This window comes from Macrotis lagotis, chromosome 2 (genome assembly GCF_037893015.1).
Source record: "Macrotis lagotis isolate mMagLag1 chromosome 2, bilby.v1.9.chrom.fasta, whole genome shotgun sequence".
NCBI classification, from domain to species: Eukaryota; Metazoa; Chordata; class Mammalia; order Peramelemorphia; family Peramelidae; genus Macrotis; species Macrotis lagotis.
The window spans coordinates 293,800,823-293,815,393 of NC_133659.1; the positions used below are offsets into that span (position 1 = coordinate 293,800,823).

General features: G+C 31.0%; 1 protein-coding gene across 3 annotated transcripts in view; it reads left to right on the forward strand.

The window, feature by feature from the left end:
* The window catches only part of SYT1 (synaptotagmin 1), a 731,190-nt gene that overhangs the window by 234,209 nt on the left and 482,410 nt on the right, over positions 1-14,571 (forward strand). For all 3 annotated transcript variants that reach the window (XM_074226490.1, XM_074226493.1, XM_074226491.1), the window contains one exon: positions 4,417-4,479. The gene's annotated coding sequence lies outside the window, so the exon portion shown is untranslated. The remainder of the gene's footprint in view (positions 1-4,416; positions 4,480-14,571) is intronic.

Genomic DNA, 14,571 nt, shown 5'->3' on the forward strand with positions numbered 1-14,571 from the left:
TCAATATGGTAAAGGAACTTGAGATCATGTCCTATTCATATCCTTTGATAAAACAAGAAGTTCAGCCTGGAAAATTAGAAACACAAATATTATCTACAGTTATATGAAAACATGTATATGGGGAAGACCATAAGTTCATAACAGTGTAACCTATAATTTAGTGCTATTCCAAAAAAAGTAAAGGCGGCTAATTTGAAAGGTATTGGGTTAACCAATATGAGAGGTCATGTCAGAAGGAATTATATATACTTGTTTAGATACTGGTGGTCAGTAAGAGAGGTGGGGGCTCCATTCCTGTCAAGATAAAATAGATCTTATGGTGATTTGGGCCAGAGTCCAAGTTTCCAGCAAGGAAGAGCAGATGGCTCTCTACAGGTTATTTCTCCCTCTATGACATCTACATTTTTGCTCTTATATTTTTTTGATGCTGCACTCTTGATGCGACTCTTTATACTACTATGTGCATAAGCCACAATTACATAATGTTTCATATAATCCAAAGTACTTGCCTCAAAACTGTGGACTAATTAGTCTCTTTATTACCATCTTCATTTCACAGATGAGACCATTCAGAGAAGGGAGGTGACTTTCTAATGAGTGATTCAAACAGGGAGTTCAGAACTAGATTTCAAATCTTGCTCATTTGACTTCATATGATGTTGTTTTCACAATATAGTCCAGAAAACTAAGTTAATGGTGGACAAAAAGTTAGTTGTTATGAGAGAACCTAGATTCAAATTCAATTTCCGATATTAGTTGCTTGTTTTTATCAACTACCTAATCTTGGGTAGGTCAAATAGCGACCCCCAGATCTCAGTAAAATTAAAGAGTGAAACCTCTGAGAGCCCTTCAACTTTAGAATTAGAATCCTATGAATATATCCATTACTTAGTACCTTCCATACTTTTTCTGGATCATCAAATATTCCATGCTGCAACCACTACCATTATTTATAATCTTGTCCAGTCATGGAATAGTGTCATCTCAGTCAGTAAGCAATTTATTAAGTGTCTACCATGTGCAAAATATTCTGCTAAATATTGAGGATTTAAAGAAAAGCAAAAGAAAATCCCTAACATCAAATAGCTATCATTTTACTGGGGTAGGCAACATTTAAATGATGTACAAATAAGATCCAGAAAGAAAATATTGGGGATAATTTCAAAAGGACAGCTCTAGATAAGTCACTTCAGATAGTCTCTGGTACAGCTAATATTTATATAGAAAAACATTATTGGGACTTCAGAAAGGTCTGAAAAGACATGAACTGATGCTGTAAAAAGAGCAGAACCAGAACAGCATTGTATACACTAACAACAAGATTGGGTAATGATCAACAATGATGGACTTGTTCATTTCAGCAGTACAATAATCAAAGAAAATTCTAAAAGACTTATCAATGGAAAATGCCATTCATATCCAGAGAGGGAACTGTGGAGTTTAAATGCACAACAAAGCTTATTATCTTCAATTTTTAAAAGTTGTCTTATGAATTATGACTTTTTTTTATCTTTAAGGTTTTTTCCCTTCCACTTGGATTTGATTCTTTTTTTTTTTACAACATGATTACTATGGATCTGTTTTTAGCATAATTACACATATAGAGCCTATATCAGATTGCTTTCTTTCAGGTGGAGGGGAGAAAGGGAGAAAAATGTAAAACTCAAAACCTTGTAAAAATGATTGCTGAAGGGGGCGGCTAGGTGGCGTAGTGGATAAAACACCGGCCCGGGAGTCAGGAGGGCCTGGGTTCAAATCCGGTCTCAGACACTTAATAATTACCTAGCTGTGTGGCCTTGGGCAAGCCACTTAACCCCGTTTGCCTTGCCAAAAAAAAACCTAAAAAAAATGATTGGTGAAAACTACCATTGCATGTTATTGGAAAAGCAATTAAATAAAAAATATTTAAATTAAAAAAAGAAAAAACCCTAAAAATATCACAAAAATGATCATACAGTCTTCTATTTGAAAGCTTCCAATAAGTATAACCTACCATCTCTGAGTTTATTCCATTTTTGGATAATTTCTAGAAAAATGTTTTTCTCCACTTTAGATCAAGTCTGATACTTCCTGTCTGCAAATTCCACTTTCTGATACCCAGATTCAGCCAAACAAGTTAAAATATACCTTATGTAAGACCCTCCATCAAAATGAAAGACAACTTTTCCATTTTATCTAAGTCTTCTTTTCTCCTGATTAAATATGTCTAGCACCATGTATGATGTATTGATATATACAACACTCCCCTTACCATCCTTTTGAGTCTACTCTAGAAGCATTCCAGTCAACCAGTATCAGTACAAAAATTCAGCAAAAAAAGTGAATATTTCACTATAGATATTACCTAATTAGGATTGTGTACTATAAAATTAGCTACTCTCTCTCTCAGAATCTCCATTTTAAAGAAAATACCACCAACTATCTTCACTTCTTCTTCTTACCTCTCTCTCTAGTTCTATTCATTGCTTTCTGAACCACTGTGCAGCAGATTTCTTGCCTTGGAAGATCATTCTGCTCCTATAGCCCTTTCTTTTGATAATTGAGTTTTCCGTGGAAACTCCTTTTTAATAAAAAATACCAGATATGGTAGGTCATACTTAGCCTGCTTTCAAACAGAAGATATTGCTTGTGATATTTCTAGGGCTTTCTTTTTTAATTTAAATATTTTTTATTTATTTGGTTTTTCAACAACGTGCAATGGTAGTTTTCATCAATCATTTTTTGGCAAGGTTTTAAGTTTTACATTTTTCTCTCTCCCTCTCTCTTTCTCTTTAAAAAGAAAGAAAACAATCTAATATGGGCTCTATGTGTTTAAATATGTTAAGCATAGATCTATATTAATCATGTTATAAAAGAAGAATCAAAATCTTTCATTTTTGTCTGCACTTCCTTGACTTTCTTTTTTCAAAGAGTTATGTCCCTCCCCTTCTTCCTTTACATCTTTCTTTATGTATTGTCTCCTTCCACCAGAACAAGATTGGGGAACCTTTATTCTGCAAGTGGGCAAGGGTTTTCTTTCTTCTTGCTTGCATTTGGATTCCAGTATCTGATACTGTCTTTCATACTTTGTAAGCTTCTGAATGAGTGTTGATTTGATTTGATTACTTCTACTAATGTAGTTGAACATTATATGATTTTTTGGAAGCCTATCAAGCTGTTGGCTTATGTAGTGCTTGTAAATGCACTAAGACTAAAATCTTTGTCATATGGCATGTTTTCACATGCCACCTCTCCCATCCTAAAATTCTCTAAATGAAATTCTCTAAAAATGAAAATTTGCATGTATCTGTTTTATATTTTATGCTTTTCCTTAGGCTACATCGCAAAGATCACCCTTTCTTAGAACCATTTTCTGAGCTCTGTAGATTTAAATAATGTGTCATTACTTAGAACTCATATCATTTTATGCCTATGCCAAACATTATGCTTACTTAATATTATAACTATTTGTGTATTTGTTTTTATACTATTTTTATTTTACTATTAGTTTATGTATTAGTGTTTTATATCAAGAATGTTTCATAATTTTTTAAGTAATTGAAACTTTTGAAAATCTAATGTGTGTGTTTTGTGGATTACCAATGGAATGATATATAGGTAAACTTTATTAAAGGAATAAAAAGATTTTGCCACATTAATTATTAACCAGATTTTAAAAGACAATATCTTGTAGGTTTACTTTTTTGTTTATGTCAGAGTAGTCATATTCTTCTATTGAACAGTTTAAACGTAACTTTAAAAGAAAATTTTCATGCTTCAAAATTTCTCCAGAGAATTAAGTTGTGTTTGAAATATGCAACTGGGAGAATTCACCTATAAATATACAACTGTTCATTTGTACTAGTCAAGTAAAAATATCAGATTTAAAAGGATGTATGAATGTAGAATGAATTTATTATATATATATATAAATGTAGAATTTATACATGAATGTAAAATGTAATATATATATGTATATATACATACATACATACATATATATATATATATATATATATATATACACATCTCAGTTATTGTGCCCCATAATAGCATAGTCCACCTCATGTTAACTAATACTTTATGTTACCTTTCTTCAAAGGCTCTAATTACTCTGTGGCTTACACTTAGTAATTGAGCAAACATTTAACAAATTTAAAATAAGAAATATATATATATATATATATATGTATGTATATATATATGTGTGTGTGTACATTTGTATGTAAATGCTTATATACATACACATACATATGTATGTATTTATAAATCCACATTTTCCACTTATAGTATTCTCCTGGGTGTGGGGGAAAGAATGATGCTCTGTAGCTAAAGGTATATTGAAATGAAAAGTTATACAAGAAAAAATGATATCTTGAAATTACTACAAAATGTGTTTTCTTTAACTGACATCTTTAAATTTTGTTTTTCTTTTAGTAAAGTGCAACACTGAAGATAAAGGATAAAGAATAAGAGATCACGGAATTTGTAAAGTGAACAGTAAGTCCTTTAATAGAAAAATAATGACTGTATCACTGCCATAAAGTTCATCTATCGTACATACACTTCTGTTAGACATAAGCACTCCCCTTCCCTTTACGAAGATGAGAAATTGATATTGTAAGCAATCACAGCCTTCTCTTAAAACTCAATTTCATTTTACTGGAGTGGATTGTGAATCATTTATCCCATAATCCTCTTAGATCAGAAGGCAAGATAATCCTTGTGATATATCTTTATGGCACTGCATACTGAAACCTTTAATTCAGAATTGTCTTTATTTTTAAATCAAATGTTCATTATTTTGAATGTTAGAAATTCTGTTAGCTATTAAATTTGGTCATCTTGATCTTTGTAAAATGATTTTTCCCATTCTGTACTATAAAACACATTCAATATAAACTTAATTTATGGATTTCTTATCTCTTTATATTCATCACATCAGAATGAAAAAGAGTGATGGAGTCAACTATGCATCAATACTACATCTGTTGCTTGATTAGTCCTTGATTTCTGTTATTCTTTAATTTAATTTATTAAATTTTCATCCTCACTATTCAGTTATCCTTGAAATTTTATGGCAAGCATCGTTTATAATTTCTTAATTAGCAATGATTTAGTAGAAATAATTTGCATCTTTCTTTGGTTGAATCATAAAGAATACATAGATTTCGGCAATTGCATTTTGAAGATTTATCTGTAGTAAATAAATGGCAGATGGCAATGCAGATTCCACAATGATGAGTCTTATTGAATAATTTTTCATACCAATGGAAATTTAAAACTTTGCCATGAGTCTATAAATTTAATTCTTGAGAAATTGTGATGATTTTTTTAAACAGAAAGAATGTGGTGTTGTAGAGAGAACCATTGCAGAAGAATACATTGGAATTTTAAGGTGAGGTTAAAGAATTCAATCCAAAGATTTGCAAGAGTGATACAAAGGAAGTGTCATGCCTATTGTACAGCTCCATCAAATGGGATCATAAAATGAAATTTCTCTACCCTAGCAAACCTCTATTCACCAAACCAACATGAATCCATCACTTACTATAAGTAGATGTATGATTGATAGCAGCTTATTCATTGAATTGTAGATCAATCCTTACTTATCTTTATTTCTGCAAATGATTCTTTTCAATGCTTTCCATTTAACAGAAGGGAAAGAGGAAAGAAGTAGGAATGAAGAACTTGAAATAATGTCCTTGTCTAGTTTGGTACTATATGAAAAATAAATGAGCTCTCTCATTTAACTGCCTTTTGGAATCCACAGATAAAGTTTAATCTTTCTATTTTTTTGTCTTACATTATTATTACCCCCACTCTACTTAATAGATGAGAATTTAAGGATTTTTTAAAGAAATAATAATTGTTGAAATCAAGTTTTTTCTTTGGATTTTGAAAATCCCAAATCTAAGATTTCCAAATTTCAACCATATTTTAGAAAGAAAAAAAAATCAAATAATATGGACACATTTTTGATTTTTTTTCTTGAGGATCTGATTGAACAGATTTAGATCTTCTCTATGAAATGTGTGGCACCATAGTTGAAAAACTTAAAAACTTTTTAAAATTTTGTATATATATATCTATATATGGGCAAAAAAAAATCTGAGCTTTTTTTTGCATGTCAAAAAGGTCTTTATTGAAATGGATTGTGAAGTCTGATAAAAGAAAGGTCTGGTTTCTATTGTAGTTATTTTAGTCATCCTACTGTTTTGAGTGAATCAAATCTTAGTGTTTATTTGCTGATCTATTGTTAAGTCCTTGCCATAATAACTGAGCAAGTAATCTACCAGCAACTGCTGGTAGATTTTCAAAATTGGATTTTCAAAATCCAAAGAAAAAACTTGATTTCAATAATTATTATTTCTTAAAAAAATCCTTAAATTCTCATCTATTAAGTAGAGTGGGGGTAATAATAATGTAAGACAAAAAAAAATAGAAAGATTAAACTTTATCTGTGGATTCCAAAAGGCAGTTAAATGAGAGAGCTCATTTATTTTTAATATAGTACCAAACTAGACAAGGACATTATTTCAAGTTCTTCATTCCTATTTCTTTCCTCTTTCCCTTGTGTTAAATGGAAAGCATTGAAAAGATTTTTGATAAATTTAATTTCCTAGGAAACTTCAAATTTGCTAGTATGACCACAAGCATGAGTTGCCTCTTAATGGAAAGTTAGGGTGGGTGTTTTTTAAAAAGTTTATTACAGGACTATATAATGTTTTTCTTAACCCTTACATATTTTTCTCTCTCTAGTATTGCCATGTCACATTTCTGTAAAGGTTCTTCTTCAAAGACTGTTTTCATCATTAGAGTTGACCTGTGACTACATGACTTTTTTTATAGTAGAATACCATTCAGTCCTGATTTAGATGTTCTTTGTTATCAAATCTGCAAACATTTATTATGTGTTTATAATTTTCGAGGAACTCTGTTGCTTACTGGGAATATAAAGGGGAAAAGTCATACCCTGCCATCAAGGAGCTTTCATTTTTATCAGGGAGATAGCACATAAAGACCTATGTTTGTGTGTGATATAAACAGGATAAACTGGATGTACATCAATCATTTCAAAGAGTTCAATCCAAAATCTGTTCTAAAATTATAGGGGGTTTTTGAGCATCTTCTTCATTTGAGCAATTCTTATCTCACGGTGTTCTAGAGGTCAAGGTCAGTGCTGGTAGAATAATGGGTAAATCATTTACCTTTTATAGACCTAGGTTTCCCCATCTGTAAAATGAAGAGGTTGGGTTCTGAGGGTTTCACTCATCTCATTCCATAATCCTAAAGTGTAGGATGTGTTCCAGCTCCAAATTTATGATTCTATAATTTTGTGATGTTATTTAAAATAAGCCTAGAAAAGGAAATATGTCTATTTTTCTTAAAGGCAAGAATAGTAGTGCCTTTCTTCTCATGCATATTTTGTGATTTATGGAAGTTTTCACTATTGACTTTTAAATGGTCAATTTCTATTTCATCAGTACATGCTTATAAACAGCATGAAAGGGTCTTATGCTGTCATTTTCTTTCAAGTTCTTATGATTATCCCATGCTGGTTCTTCCTGAAGTTTTTCTTCTAAAATAATTGGAAAGAGATGTGCTTTAGATTAAGTTGGAATCACTCGAGTATAACATGTAGTTTAAAATGTGCCTCTGCTTCCAAAAATGGCATGAAATACAGGCCAGAATATTAACTGTTATATGAGGTAAGAAGCCTGATAATATGGTAAATGATTTCTCTGCCTCTACCTATGGAATTCATGTCTGGGTTGCAAAGCATAAATTATGGATAAGTTGTAATTTATATTTGGATTTTAACCTTTAAAATGAATAGATTTTCTTTGTTGGGAAAAGTAAAATGGAATCTATTGTAATTTTAACTCGAAGCCAAATTTTTTGGTAGAATTTTGTTAATTGATCAAAATGTGCTGGAATTTAACAAATTGCCTTTTTTTAATTGATGAAAGAGAAAAAAATAGCTTCTGTCATCATTATGTATGTCAGAAATTTCTTTTCCCTTTTTTCCATGCACATATCTGTCCTGCACAAACATCAAATGTTAAAATGTTTTAAAATGCATAAAATAGCAATATATTACTAATGTATTTTATAGCATTTTAATTTGCAGGATGATTTCCATAAGTCATCCCATTTGATCTTCATAACAACCCTATGAAGGTTAGTAGTGCTATAGATATTATGACTCTCACTTTGTATTTACAAAAACTAAAATTAAGAGAGGGTGAAGAATTTAGCCAGAGCCAGAACCATCTTGTATATGAACCCAGGTTTTTCTTAATCCCAATAAGCACATTGTCCACTATGCTAAATTGCTTCCAAGTGGCATTTTAGTATATTCTTTTTTTTAAGATTTTTGCAAGGCAAACGGGGTTAAGTGGCTTGCCCAAGGCCACACAGCTAGGTAATTATTAAGTGTTTTGATGCCAGATTTGAACCCAGGTACTCCTGACTCCAGGGCGGGTGCTTTATCCACTATGCCACCTAGCCACCCCGTATTTTAGTATATTCTTAATGAAAACCACATCCTTAAAGAAAACATTTTAAAAGCATATATTAACTAGTAAGACTTGCTTCTTTCTGAAAACATGGACTTAAAAGCCTTTATCTTAACCTGATTAAAAAGCATTTTAAAACCAAAGTGACTTTTTCCCTAGAAAAATCTTTGTGCTCTTTAAAAGAATTTTTGAGACCCAAATAAGGTTAAAAAAAACTGTTTCCAAACCTTAAAGCACTACATAAATGGCCACTACTATTAGTACCCCAAATGTCCTTTGAAAATTCTTCATACCTTTTCATTAGGCAGTACTCTATTTTTGAAAGTAACAAATCACCATCACCAAAAATCATTTGCAAAGGAACATTTTTTTTAGATAATGTAGCTCAATTATCAGATAAAAAGTGCACATTGCTGTCCACCTCACAAAATCTAGAATCTGGAAAGAATCTTAGGGAACATTCAATCAAAATTTTCCATTTTGAAGATGAAACAGGACCTGAAAAGATAAATGATGTAGCTAAAGATCGCAGCTAGTTAGCATCAGAGTGAAGACTAGAATCCCTACATTTTCTGAGATGTTTCTACTATATGCTGTATTCCTAATTGAAGGAGTTGGTTTATTTATGCAGGTATAGTTTTAGATCTAACTACCCAGGAGCCTAATCCTCTATAGTTCACAACTTCCTTCAATCCTATATTTTAACTGCATCATTATTTGGAACTCATTCTTTTAGCTTTCACTTCAGTACATCAATGGGTCTTCATAGCTAGTCCTGTAGCTCAGTTAATTAGGAAATGATGGTGGTGAGCCCAATGTCATTACTTTGCTCTCTGTCTTAGCCATCTGTCTGTAGGTTCTCACATGTACGTGTGTACAAATAATATTCCTTAGCCATAAGATAAACACCTTAAATACAGTCAGCCATCATTTAGACATGTAAATCAAGTCTTAATGGGAATGAGATTGTATACAAACAAAAAGTTGCCAATTTAATGATCTCCTAATCAAGAATGTCCTTCCCCAGAACATCTCAAATTGTGTTAGAGAAATATAATATTGTATATTTTGCTTTTTTGATATTTGTGTCTATATCTTTACTAGATGGTAAAAATTCCATGATATCCAAGTTGAAGTTCATATCTTAATAGAAAATTTTCTAAAACATCTTTTTTTTTTATTTTGGTTTTTGCAAGGCAATGGGGTTAAGTGGCTTGCCCAAGGCCACACAGCTAGGTAATTATTAAGTGTCTGAGACCTGATTTGAATTCAGGTACTTCTGGTTCCAGGGCTAGTGTTCTATCCACTTAAAACATTTCTTTTTAGAGCATAGGTGGGGATCTTTTCATCTGACAAGGACCATTTGGATATTTATAATATCATTTGTGGATCACGCAAAGTTATCAACTTAGAAATTAGTCTGCTGTATTTAATCAAACATTTAATTCACCCCTAAAAGCTCCTAAATTTATTGAGTTTTGAGGCCTGCTTACAGTTGCCATCTTAGTGAAGCCCAAATGATATGGTCCACAGATCAAAGGTTCCCTGGCCCTGTTTAGAGGCAAGTGCTTGTATAATGACAATTCATTGTATTTTGGAGGGAGAAGGGAGCAAATAATAAAAGATTTTTTTGCAACTCTCATTTCTGAAAGCCTTGTCTTATAAAATCTTTGCCTTAGGTTCCATGATTATTTTATAAATAATATTGCTCAGCTCTTTGGAGACAACACAAACAAAGTCAGCCTGGCCTTTAGTTACATAGCACTTAGATGAACAATAGCATATCTTAACTTTGTAATACTTCTCTCTAACCTTTTCTCATGCACTAATACACACACATAAACACAGACATACCCCTAAAATAGTACTCTACATATGTTAGTTGTTTAATACATGTTTGTTGAATGAATGAAAACATTCAAAAAATCCATACTATCAGTGGTTAGTTAGAAGCGTATTTCTGGAAATGAATTGATCATAATTTCCTCCATGTGAATTTTATGGTTAACTATTAAATTACTTGTTTAATTAAGGTTAATATTTTTCAAACATGTATCTAGAAAATATAGCTTCAATGGATGGATGGGGTTACCTTTTTTATAATACTGCCTGTCCACAAATTCTAGGTTCCATTTTTCATGTTTGCCCTTCTCAAGACCTATTAAAATTCTTAAGGAAAATGTAGTCACTTGTTACAGATGATTGAAAGTAGGGTTCAAACTAGCACAGATACTAATCATAAATAGAGAAAGTTGTCTAATGAAAGGGAAGGTTCATTTTCAATTGCTAAAAGAAAAGTTCACAGCATTTATTAAGTTGTATTCTTATTGTCATTCCTACCATACCATGTAGCTTTTTTACTCATTAAGTCTTACTGGTATAAGTTTGGAATTTACAAAATTGGAATTTATGCTACTGATAGTAGGTAAAAATGCTGTGGTATTTACAAAATGGTAACTTTTTCATACTATTCATTCTGTTAATAGCCATCAGAATCCTTACAATTCATTTTGCTTATTGGCTTATATACAGTTTTTACAAGGCAAAATAATAGCATTAAAAGAAGCAATGGACTTTGAAATCAGAGGAATTAGGTTCAAATATTCCCTCGTTTGTTTATTACAATTATGAACTAGGGCAAATCATTTAAATTCTCTGCCCTTCAATTTCTTAAGCTGAAAAAAAATAGGAATAAGGGGTTGGAAGTTGGACTAGATTGCCTCTGAGATCACTTAAAATCCTATGTGTCCACTCTCCTCCCACTCCCAGAATTAATGGAAAATAAAAAAAAAATATGCAGTGTTATATAAAATCAAGTATTGTCCTGATCAGTAAAGAAAGAATCTTTTATAACTGCTGCCTTTATAAGTTCAAAAAGAGGGGGAAACTTTGGAACTAGGATTAGCATTTTCTTGAGTGGTTTTAGTCATTATTTGAAACAGAATTCAATTCAACTATGAATCATTAATCTAGAAGTTCCTGGAACATTATATATTCTTTAATTTTTATTCTCAAAGCAAAAAAAACATACTACTTAAATGTATATTTGAATAGATAATAGATTTTTTCAACTTTTAGAAAAATGACATTGTTTTACAATGTGGTTGAATAAAATTTTAAAAGTTTTAGAAAAATGGAAATAAAATAAAAGAAAAAGTTTTCTGTTTGTTTAAGATTAATTTTAATGTGTATTTTGAGTTATTTCTCCCTGAGATTTTTTAGTCAGGACGTGTCTTCCCATATGTGCTCTCATGTACTCTATTAGAAGGAGTTGAGGTAGCCAGAATTAAAAAGGCCTTCTGACACTCCTTCTAGCTATATAATTAAGCAAAGTATTTGTTTTCTATTTGATGTGATCTGAAGGTTGTATTTCTTCCCTGGAATTTTATCTATTAATGGTTCTGTGCTTTGGAGGAAAGAACATTGGGCTTAAAAGAGACTTGGCTGTCTGATATTGGGCAAGTGACTTGGCCTCTTAGTCCAAATTTTGCCAATTTTAGTTTCTTCTAGCTAGCTTGATATTATAGAGTCTAAAGTTATTAATATATTAAAAACAAAAATACTAGGAATAACAATACATTTTACAGAATAAAAATTAATATTTAAATACAATAAACTTTTCTTTTAGAATCAAAAAGAAATTCTATGTTTATTAAACAACTTTCTATATTTATGATTAGTTATCTGTCTTCAAAAAGCTTCAAAAGCTGCCTTGTGCTTCTTTGACTTTTATCATCTAGCATATCCCTGGAAAGAAAAAGCAGATTTGTGCATTATGTTGTAAAATGAAGTCTTTTGTTCCAGTTTCTTTATGTCTTGTTTATAAAATTCAATCAATAAAATTATGCTTCCACATTACAAAAACATTTCCTTGTATTTATGTAATTCCTTCTCCCCTCCAAATGATCTACTCCTGTAGTATTTTCTGCACCTCTCTCATTTTTAAGGCCTCAATTAATTAATTCCTCTCTAAATATTAACTTTTCAGTTCTATTGAATTGACTATTTTTGGCCAGATAAATTTTTGGAGATGTTAGAGATACACTTTATAAAAATGATAACCAAAAGCAGACTAACACAAACCTGAGGATACATATCTTCTAGGATGCCTTTACCCCAGTTTTAGGAGAATATGATATGACCAAGGAAATTCAGTTCAGTAAGCATTTATTTCTCATTTACTTTGAGTCAATCTCTATACTACAATCTAGGAAAGCACAGATCAAAAAGAAAAAAATCAACTTCTGCTCTCATATGATTTATATTTTACTGAGAAGAGGGTAGACTAGAACATGCTTCAAATGACTTATAGAGCCAATCATTAAATTTTCATCGTGAGCATTTCTACTTCAGAAATTGATAGAAGCTACAAATAAAGACTTTATTGATTTGTTGACTTGTAGATTTAAAGTAAGGGAGAAAATGTTAATAATGCAAATTAAACTTAAGTATGTATTATATGTATCTGTTTTTTCTGAAGAGCAATCTATTAAATATTTACTAGCATGTCCTTGAAATAAATAGCATGCAAGAAAACTAGGAGCTATGATGTCAATGAACTCAGAGTCCTAAGTCCTCCAAGGAGATATGAAATGTAATTTTTGATAAATGTCTAAAAAGCTTTTTTATCCCTTTTCTCAGAATTTAGCTATCTAAACAATTTTACATCAATAGTAACTAATTATGAAAACAGATCATTGATTTCATTAGTTTGATTACAAAAATTAGTTTTGTGTTGTTTTAATGTGTTATTAACTCCTTTACTTCTTTATTTTGCAATTTCAATAAATACTAACAGTAATTTTAATGTTGTTGTTTAAGAGGTATGTGTCCATTTGTACATAAAAAAGCAACTTCAGAAAAGAAAAGGAAAAAACCTTGACCAAAAAACTTCAGTTAGCTATGTAGTTTTGACTACATTTGATTAGAGAACAATAATTGCTTCATCTCCACTACTACCATCACCCTATACACACAATAAAAACCAAATAATTGCATGGGAATTTATAATAAAGATCATTGATTCATCTTTTCTACTTCATTGGCAACTAGGTAGCTCAGTGATTGTATGTGAAACCAGAAAGACCTGAGTTCAAATTCTACCAAGAATATTTCCTAATTCTGAAATCTTAAGCAAATAACCTCTCTGGTACTTAATTCTGCATCCATCAAATGGAGACAGTTTCAAGAGCTTCCTCCCTAGTTGTTCTGAAGATAAAAGGAGACAATATTTATATTAGCCTTAAAGAACTTAGAGATCTTATAAAGACCTTCATAAAGCCTTAAAGAAGAATAAAAATATTATTTATTGTTATTAACAGCATTATTATTTATTGTTATTAACAGCATCATTATGCTGTTGTTGATATTGTCATTTTATCATTTTGGATATTTTTTCTTAAGTGTTGAAACTTTTGAAAGTTCTTGTTAAGTTAAACTCACTTTTTATCCTTCCCAAATATTTTTGTTCTGAATATTTCATTTTTAAAACAGTTTGATATTTATTGTCTCATTTGATCTGCACAACGACCCTGTGAAGTAGGCAGGAGAGGTGTACCCTTGTTACAGGTTAAAAAGCTGAAATAACAGTTTAAGTGATTTGATCAAGGTCACATAGAACATTAATGAGACAGAGATAGAGAATATGAATATTTATTAAGTGCTAACTGTGTGCCAATTCTGTATTAAGTTCTCGAGATGCAAATACAAACTAAAAATAAAAGAGTAGAGACTGGAATCCAACTCTTAATTACAAGTCCCATTCTCTCTCCATCATATTACAAATTACTCAGATTATGCAAATGAGTATATGACTGTTTTAATCTGACTAACATTGCTCAAGGAAATAGTCTTTGAAATTGAGAAGAGACTTGCCTAATTACTTTTCATAATAATTTACTCATGTTTTCATAGAACTAATAAATGAATTTAGGTGCCCCTGTGAGGTAGACAGATTACCAAAATTGTTAGTATTAAAATTATCACCATGTCAAAGCATATAAAGTTAAATACTGAAATGATGGATGTTGCTCTGATTCATAGATAAATCCCACTTCAAACTAGGGAACAC